Consider the following 9,793-nt stretch of genomic DNA (forward strand, 5'->3'; position numbering starts at 1 on the left):
AGGAGCAACATAACATATATGCCGACTTGGTGCCTGTACGCTGTAAGCCAAAAGACATTTGGAGTCTGTTGCAAGTATACTGGTTGTCTAAGGCGACACAACAGGGAGAGTCAGAAAGTGATAGTCAGGATGGTAGGGTGTGAGTGGAACACTGCTATGGGACTACATACTGATGATGCGAGGGGGTTGACTCACGAACACTAGCCTTTATTATTATTATTATTAAAACTTATATAGCGCGCAGCTACCCTGGGGCATCCCGGCGCTAGACACCCTGATGTGACGTATACACTGATAGCCAGGTACTCTATAATGGCCTATAGCGGATTCAATGCTGATATCACTCTCTGTACTTATAGTGATGAGTGAACCAACAGGAGTGCTGATGAATAATATGAAGAGGTTGCAAGATAATGTGCTGAAGATTGCGAAATATGTTAAACTGCAGTTTTTATTTTTTATTTTTTTTGCTTGCTGATGTACTCGCCCTTTCTAGGATAAGGTCCGATATACACTGTACATTGTAGACTGTATTGAGGAATAACGCTATGTCATCCGTGCTGTGCCTGCTGTGAGGTACAACCTCACCTGCCAGAAGATAGAGGAACTCTAGCTTGTTTGTAAGTGACCAATCTGCATGTAATGTGATATACCAGACTGTTAAATAAAGGTTTAAAAAAAAAAACACGTCTACATGAGCCCCCTCGCAACCATCGCACACCAGCACAACCTCAACATCATCTCCTACGCCGACGACACCCAGCTCATCCTCTCCCTCACCAACGACCCCACCACCGCCAGAGCCAACCTACACGAAGGGATGAAAGACATCGCTGACTGGATGAGGAACAGCCGCCTTAAACTGAACTCAGACAAGACGGAAGTCCTCATCCTGGGATCATCACCCTCCGCGTTTGATGATTCCTGGTGGCCCCCGGCCCTGGGCACCGCCCCCAAACCAACGGACCGCGCATGCAACTTGGCCTTCATCCTGGACTTCTTCCTATTAATGACCAGACAAGTCAACGCCGTCTCATCCTCGTGCTTCAACACCCTGCGCATGCTCCGCACGATCTTCAGCTGGATCCCCACTGAAACCAGGAAGACCGTCACCCAGGCACTCGTCACCAGCCGATTGGACTACGGGAACACCCTCTACGTTGGAACCACAGACAAATTTCAAAAAAGACTCCAACGCATCCAGAACGCCTCCGCACGACTCATCCTCGACATCCCCCGACACAGGCACATCACCGGACACCTGAGAGACCTACACTAGCTCCCCATCAGCAAGAGAATCACGTTCAGACTCCTCACCCACGCACACAAGGCTCTCCACGACCTGGGCCTCAAGTACCTCAACGACCGCATGACCTTCTACATGCCCACCCGCCAGCTACGATCGACCAGCCACGCACTCGCCACCGTACCACGCATCCGCAGAGCCACCGCCGGAGGAAGATCCTTCTCCTACCTGGCAGCCAAGACTTGGAACTCCCTCCCCACCCACCTTCGGCGAACCCAAGACCATCTCTCCTTCAGGAAGCAGCTCAAGACCTGGCTGTTCGAGCAGTAACTTACCCCTCCCCCAGCGCCTTGAGACCCTCCCGGGTGAGTAGTGCGCTATGCAAATGCCTTGATTGATTGATTGATTGAGGTGCACTCCTCCCTCACGTCAATCATGCAGATCTCTCCACTCACCACCGGGGCAGACCCATCCTGACTCCTGGAGCCAGGCTCACCAGCCAGCTCCAGCCAATCACAAGCCAGACAGTCACTGCACATACAGGCCAACTTCTAGAAGTGGCACTTCCACACTAGACACATGAACGCCGGACACATCATCGCGCAGCATTCAATCTCACGAGTTCACACATATCAAACTCGCACCTGCACTCCCCACGCATCAGAAACTACCAGGGACACATACATTCCCCATGCATTCCTATGGGAGGGCAGGCCAACCTTACTACACGCACGCATTTTACCCTGGGACACAGTGGTAAAGTGCGCAGAACACTGGGTCACCATAAAAAAAGCAAAAAGTTTAGGGGTGAACCCGCCAGAAGGGCCCAGTCCAACAGACAGCTAGCCACTTTGCAAAATACTGGTCAGTTTGAGAGGAACATTTTTATGTATATTCATGTTGCGTTGTGGGCAGTTTTAGGTCGCATGCTCTAGGCCTACCTGCACAGTGAGGTACCATTTCTATCAGAAGGCAGGTGGGAGTACAAAATAGTAGGATATTTGTTATTACTAATTGGATTTCGCTACTTGTGTGCCTTCCAAATGTAAGCCAATGTGCAAGAGGAATAAATAGGTTTTCTTAATACCCATTTTTCACTCTACATATTTCACCATATGAAATGGTCTTAACTCAGTACCCAATGAACACAACCACTGTACAGTGCATCCATGTGGTTGTCTCTGGGTCCCTTGGGTTCTCGGAAAACATACAAACCCTACATATCCCCACAACAAGAACGGCCTAGAGGAAATATTGGTATATTGCTTTTGTAAATCAGCCCCAGAACAAAATTTACAGATGAGAACGTTGTCAGAAGTGGCTATTTTTTCCAACTCATTTTCAGTATTTCTTTATTTCAACAGTTAGTTTCTTTGAGAAAACCTTGATGGATCTACACATATGAGCCCTTGCTGATTATAAAATGCTGTCTATATTTCAGAAATCTATAGCTTTCCTGGATACCCCATGGGGGTCACAAACTGGAAGTAGGTTGAGAGCATAAGAAATAGGAAAAATGGGTTACCTCAAACTGCCAAAACTGTGGTAAAAAAAATTATTCAGCTCTGCATGTTCCTGAAATCTGTGAAGATGGTCACTTTAGCACAGCAAACCGTTTGTTGATACCACTTTTAGAAAAAACACAGACTCTTTTATCTAGAGTACATTTTTCGAATTTAAACCAAAAAACTAAACATTTGGCTATATTTTGTCTATTTTCTCTGTCCTCTCCAGGGGAATCTACAAACCCTTGGTACTTTTAGAATTCCCAGATGGAAAAAAAAGAAACACATTTGTTGCAGAAAGTTTTTTATGGAGCCATAAATGTGAACTGCCCCAAATAGCCAAAAAGGGCTCAGCAATAAGGGGCAAAAAATAGGCCCAGCAGCAGGAGGGTTATGTCTAACTGCTTTTGTGCCAAGCTACCAAAGGGTTAAGTGCTGGCTAATTTAGTGACCATTGTGGTTTTCTCTAACAAGGATTGTGGTTATTGCATGAGTGGGGCTTACTTGCCCCTCAACCAATAACCCAATGTTTAACACAGATCATATGTATTAGAAGTACATTTCAGCTTTCCACACTTTGGCCTAAATGTCTTCTCTTGTCTTCAACCTGTGCTACAAGTGACACCCGGACACGTGTCCTCACCTGCACTGCAACTGCAAACCATGTCGTTTGCTCTCTTTGATCAACAGTTTCATTTTTTCTCTTTTTTGAAAAAGAGGTGTGCGCAGTACAACCCATTATCCACGTAATGCTCTTGTCTTTAGACATCAGTGCTTCTGCTGTACAGATCAATTCAGCTGTGCAAATAGCAAGTGGGATGATATCCAGTTTTTCTATTTCTCTTTCTTGTTCCATTTCTCTTTTTATAGGTACTATTGATCATCGACCTGGCAATAATGTAACAACGAACAGTGGAAACTACCATCTTTCTCACTGAATCTGTATTGCAAGGTCAGTGCATCTTGTCAGATGAGAGAAGGAGATGAAAGAATCCCACTATTCAGCTTTCGCTCAATCAAATCCAAAAAGAAAACCAGAGGTTTTTAAATGAGCAGAGACAGTAAGAGAGTTATGATGATTACAAAGTTTTATGACACATTCTCAGACATTTTGTACCTTAGTTTTTATGATTAATTAGAAACCTTCCCGATGAACATTTTACTGTTTGGTTCATGACTGAGAACTGCAGTTCTGACTCTCTTTTAAAGCCCAGTTTAAGTTCCAGCCTACTGTGTTTCATGAAGACTGTTATTTATCCTTCAAAGTATTGTAAAACGAGGAATAAGTTCATCTATGATACTGACAGGGATATATTAAAATTGTGGTTGGTTAATCCAAAGTAAGGGGCATATTATCAAACACGGAGTTAAAATTATCGCCCCTTTAGCGGCAGAAAACTGTCGCTAAAGCAGCGATAATTTTAACTCTGTTTCTTGATAATATGCTTCTTAGTGAGGAAGTGTAGATCCTGGCACTTCATTACAATGAGCGATCTGGTGCATGACCAGGATGTCCAAGTAGTGACAGTGGATGCAGAAAACATATTCTAGCGAGGTAACTGATAGTTTTTCTGTAATGCAACCAGAGACTTGGGTTTTGGATTGCTACTTATGAACTGTTTACATGAATTATACATAGATTCATGAACTACAATAAAGTTAAATATAGAGATGTGTTTGATTGCAAATTCTTTGTGAAACGAGACATTATTTGCCAACCATTCCACCAAAATATGATCCATGCATCATATCTCTTATTCTAGATAGATTGATAGAATTCTTTATTGTATAGTTAATAAAAACAATTACAAAAAAATAAAATACGGTGATATTTAAAACTGATCAAAAAATACATACATGATTAGGATTTAAAACCATAATAAAAATATCATTCAAATTTAGGGGCCCAGTCTTTTGCGGAGGTGGTACTCACACAAGGAATGCTAGTTCAGGGTGTGAATTGAGTCTTTGCGAGAGTTCTTTTTTTCTCAAAATTGCTGATAAATTTAACTGCTCTACAAATGAGTTGAGGGTCCACTGAGCACAGGACTTGTATGATCGCGGAACGACAGGGGCGAGTTCCATATTCATTGAACTTCGCTTTTAGCCATCTCTGGCGTTCCTGGTCCAGTGCGGGACAAATGCAGATCAGGTGAATAAAATCTTGTTTTGCGACACCGCATAAGTCACACTCCTTGGAGTCTTGTGTCCTCCATTTAGGTTGGTCGGCATATGACAGCAGGTTGCCCATCCTTAAGTTGAGGTATTTAAGTTTAACATATAATGGGAATGCGAGTTTCAGATAGGCAGCTGGCGTCGACTTTTTGTATGATTGTATTGTCATCCAGGCATGTGAGCGAAGACTCAAAGTTGTCTTGTCATTCAACAATGAGTGCCTGTTGGCCGCCTTTTTTACCGCCTGTTTGAACGATGGTACTGGAAGCTTAGTTTCCCAAAGTGCTACTAATTCGGTGGTTTCAAGAGAGTGTTGTAAGAACTTGGCGTACTAGGAGTTCGGACTATTAACGATTGCTTCCCACATTGCACGGTTGGCCTCTATTTTCTGATTCATCGTTGTACCAGAATTTAACCGTCTCATATTTTTTCTGCAGCGCTTTAGACTGCAGGCAGAACTCGAGTCGCACTTGCGCAGGTGATGCATGGTGCTGTATGCCGAATACGCGCTTGTAGACTTTTGTTTGAATTTTGTCTAAAAGCTGTGCACTCCTTCTGTGATGTAACACGCTGCCGTAAGCTATCGTTGGGAGTAGCTTGGCTTTCATTACAGTTAGTAAGGGGTTAAGCAAGGGGCCTTTGAGGTGGTTTGCTAAGCTGCAAAATGCATGTAACAAGGCTGTTCCCTTCTTTTCGATGGCGCTGAAGTGCAAGAAAAAATTAAGGCGCTTGTCCAAATCTATCCCCAAATACTTGTAGCTTTCTACTACTTCCAATTTGTTGTTGTCTATCACAAAAGTTGGTGATGCTTTGCGGCGTCGAGTTATTATCATGGTCTTGGTTTTTTTACTATTTATTTCGAGGAGGTTCTGTTTTGTGTATCCGGACAGTTCTTGCAGGAGACGCTGCAGGCCTATTTTCGTCTGGCTGAGTAGGACTACATCGTCGGCATAGGATAGATGTGTTAAACAAAGGTTTCTTAGCCGCGGTGGATGAGCATTTGTCCTGTCTAGCCTTGAGGTCAAGTCAGCCATGTATAAATTAAAAAGATGGGGGGCCAAAACGCAGCCTTGTTTTAATCCATCAAGGGTATTGATCTTCCGGGTTAACCGCTGACCGTTGTCGTTTTTTACCTGCATCCAGGTATTGGTGTACAGGTCCATTAGGGGTTAAGATTGAGTCCGGCAGGCCCTGCTGCTTCAGTTTAGACCAGAGTAGGTTCCTGCTGACACGGTCAAATGCTGCCGTAAAGTCTATAAAGCAAGTGTACAGTGCTTGTTGATTTAATATACTTTTTTGGGCGATTAGACTTATCGCCATTGCATTTGCCATTGTGCCGGTCCCGGGGCGAAACCCTGTCTGATTTATCGGAATTATGTTGTTAGTTTCGGACCATTGTGCAAGGTCAGTAAGTACCAGGGATGCGTAGTATTTAGCTTCAGCATCGATAAGTGCTATTAGGCGGTAATTTTCTGGATTTTTTCGATCTCCGCCTTTATGGATTGGATTAATGATCGCCCCTCTCCAGCTTTCTGGAAGCCGGCTTGTGCGGTTTATTGACCTAAACAAGACGTTGAAATTCCGAGCACAATAGTGTGGGTCCTCCTTGTAAATTGCCTGGGGGATGCTGTTCAGTCCTGGTGCGCTGTCTTGCCTACTTCTCTTTATTATTTGTGTTATTTGGAGTTCATCTTCAGTCCACGGGGTTTGGTCTGAACCTTCCTGAGGATTTCCCGGGACATTTAACTGAACATAGGCAGTACACTTCAGGGCCGCTATGGTTATTGTTTTTTGTTCAATGTTTGCGGTTGCTATCTGCAGCGTCGGTGATTTTATTGAAAAGGTGTCAACTAGGTGCTGGACCCATGCCTCTTCGGTGACATAGGTCATGGTTATTGTTTGAGCAGGTCTATTCAATGAGTTAATTTGCAGCCAAAATGCTCTAGAGTCAGATTTTTTTTATATTGTGTAATATTTTAGTCCAGAAGTCAGCGACTCAGATTTTTTTTTCAATCCAGACTAATGTCTTGTATTGTTTCCTTGTTGATCGGACTACTTGCCACGTATTAGAATCTACATTGTGGCCTTGCGTTCGCCTTGTGAGCTTTCGCAGACGTCTTCTTAAGGAGAGTGTGGACTTTGTGAAATCGTATTTGTTCATTCGGTAGGCCTTCTTGTTATTGTTGACACCGGTCCTGGGTAAGTTATCTCTTATTCAAATGCTTAAAGATAAAGTAGAGATGACAGAATTAACAACTAATGAAAGGACACAGAAACTTGGCCCCTATGTGGATAATATTGTAATGTATACAAGACTCCCGGGGGCATATTATCAAGAACTGCAATAACATTATCGCTGCTTTAGCAGCAGGAAACTGCCGCTAATACGGCGATAATGGGCTTGATAATATGACCTTGTTAATTCCCATAGCAGCCCAGGTTCTGGTGTTAACCTGGGCTGCTATTGGAATTCACAAGGGCATATTATTAAGCCCATTATCACCGTTTTTGCAGCAGTTTCCTGCCGCTAAAGTGGCGATAATTTTATCGCAGTTCTTGATACTATGCCCCTTTATCTTTTGTTACCATGTATATTTAGTTTGCATAAGCAGTAATCTCATATAAATGGCTAATAAAATGTGCCCATTATGTTTCTGAAATTGTACTGTATACAAACCCTCAGATCCTTTGTTCCCTTTATGTATTTAGCTGCAGGAACAAAATGTTATCATGGTGCAGAGACTACCCATACACCTGCAGGAATCATTGGTGCCTTTAAAAAAATAAACATTCAAACTCCAGGATGAAGTTTTGCCTCTGGCTGATTTAATGTTAAAGGATGACATTCCGAAGGATAATCCTTTTCAGACCCTACAGGTACAAAATGCCACCATGGAGCAGCATAGTCACATCTGTTAATGGAGACATCACTGTGAAACTACAAATGTCCTCGTCAAAACATGCGAAAGAGTGTGCAGTTACAGGGTTGTCAGGAAGATTGTCTGCCTAAATAATAGCTAGAATTTTCACTTGTTTTAGAAAGAGCTAGAAATAGAGTTTAGTTTATTTATTTTGAAGGTGCTTCACAGCAAAGTCTAGTTCAAGATATTGCTTTGCAAAAATATAATCTACATAATATTGGCTACCACTATTGGGCCGATTCACAGAACTAATCTGAGATAAAATCCTAAACTTACTACTTTTGGTATTCACAAAAGGCATTTAGTAGTAGTAAAGTTAGGACTCCTACATTTACTACTTTTGAATCAGTAGAAGTGAAGCAGTTTACAGTTGGTGTATGTGGAGTTCTAGCGCCACTCCAGCCAATGCAAGATTTTCAAAGAAAGTGAAGGCCCTATGGAGAAGCCTATTCACAGGCAGCCAGGAAACTGCTGGTAAGGCTGAAAGAAGAGGTACTGCGCCAAAACATACCACAGAATCATCAAGTGTACTTAACAATAATGCTAAAGACAGAGACAACAAGGTACAGAGAAGCACTGAAGGCAGCTATAGTTCGGTGCAAAAGTGTGCCAATAGCAGAAGCATTCAAGTTCAAAGAAATGCTAAAGGCAATGAACTCTGGATACAATACAGAAGGATGAGAATTGTAATGACCATATGCAAAAGACAAAACCGTAACGCACTGTCAAAGAGGAAAAAGAGGCCACACTACATCAGATCGTCCGCGACAACACCGATTTAAGCATGTGGGCAGTGCTTCCAGGAGGTGCAGGTCCAAGTGGGTAGTTGACATCACTGGAGGCGGCCATACTCTCAACATCAGTAATGTCCAACACTGGCTATGTTGCCGCCGCCTGCCTCAAACGACCACTTCCATTCAAAACCGCCAAAAAGCAGAACATGGCTCCAGATGGACTGCATGGATTGAAAAATTTGATTATGTTATCGGCACACTACAAGAAGCAAATGACAAAAAGAACATCAAATACTTAAAGAACCTTGCAGGTGATGGACTGAAAGAAACGATAAAGAAAATACCTCAAGCTGATGAAATATCTTGAAGTCAAATTAAGGAGGCATTAGAAACAAAGTTCAATGCAATGACGAATGTTGACTATGAAAGGAACATTTCGACCAGGCAAGGCAGCAAGCTGGTGAAACGATGAGTTTGTTGAAAGACTTGATATCCTCATCAAGCATTGCAAGTTCAACAAATTCAATGATATAGAAGCCATACCTTCCAGAGTCGTCGATGGTTGCCTGTTCAACTCATACAGATGACTTACGCTGAGAGAGACTCTCAGTCTAGAGAAGGTACTCATGGCTGCAAGAGCAGAGAAACGTGCAGATCTACAAGCTGCTGATATGGAAACTGGAATAGGCCACAATGAATCAGCATTGAATATGAAAATAAACAAAGAAACAAGGTTGAGGGCCATAAAGTGATGTCTCGGAGGAAATAGAGGTTGTTTATCCTATGTGTACTGTCCCTCCCACACAGAGGACATTAGACAAGTATGCAAAGGTTGCGGAAAAGAAAAACATTCCATAGCGGTTTGCAAAGCGAAAGAGACATCAACTGTGGAGGAGAGAAAATGGATGCCAGAAAATTCCAGAAGCACCCGTGCCACGTCCACAATGCCAAACAGCTACATCAATTGAGTAGGGTGGAAACTAAACAGAGTCAAGGTCGTCCTATAAAGGCTCTCCAACATCATTGTTGAGTGATAGTGAAGATGATGGCTGTGCAATGATGATGCCAACCACTAAACAATGTGCACATGTAGGTTTAGCTGCATGCAGAGAACAGCCCAAGTACAAGAAAGATCGCTATGTGAAACAAGCAAATTCATTTGGACAGTGCACTAAGATCACACTAAGGGTGAATGGTTGCTCCATTCCTTTT

The sequence above is a fragment of the Lissotriton vulgaris genome, chromosome 8 (genome assembly GCF_964263255.1).
Source record: "Lissotriton vulgaris chromosome 8, aLisVul1.2, whole genome shotgun sequence".
NCBI classification, from domain to species: domain Eukaryota; kingdom Metazoa; phylum Chordata; class Amphibia; order Caudata; family Salamandridae; genus Lissotriton; species Lissotriton vulgaris.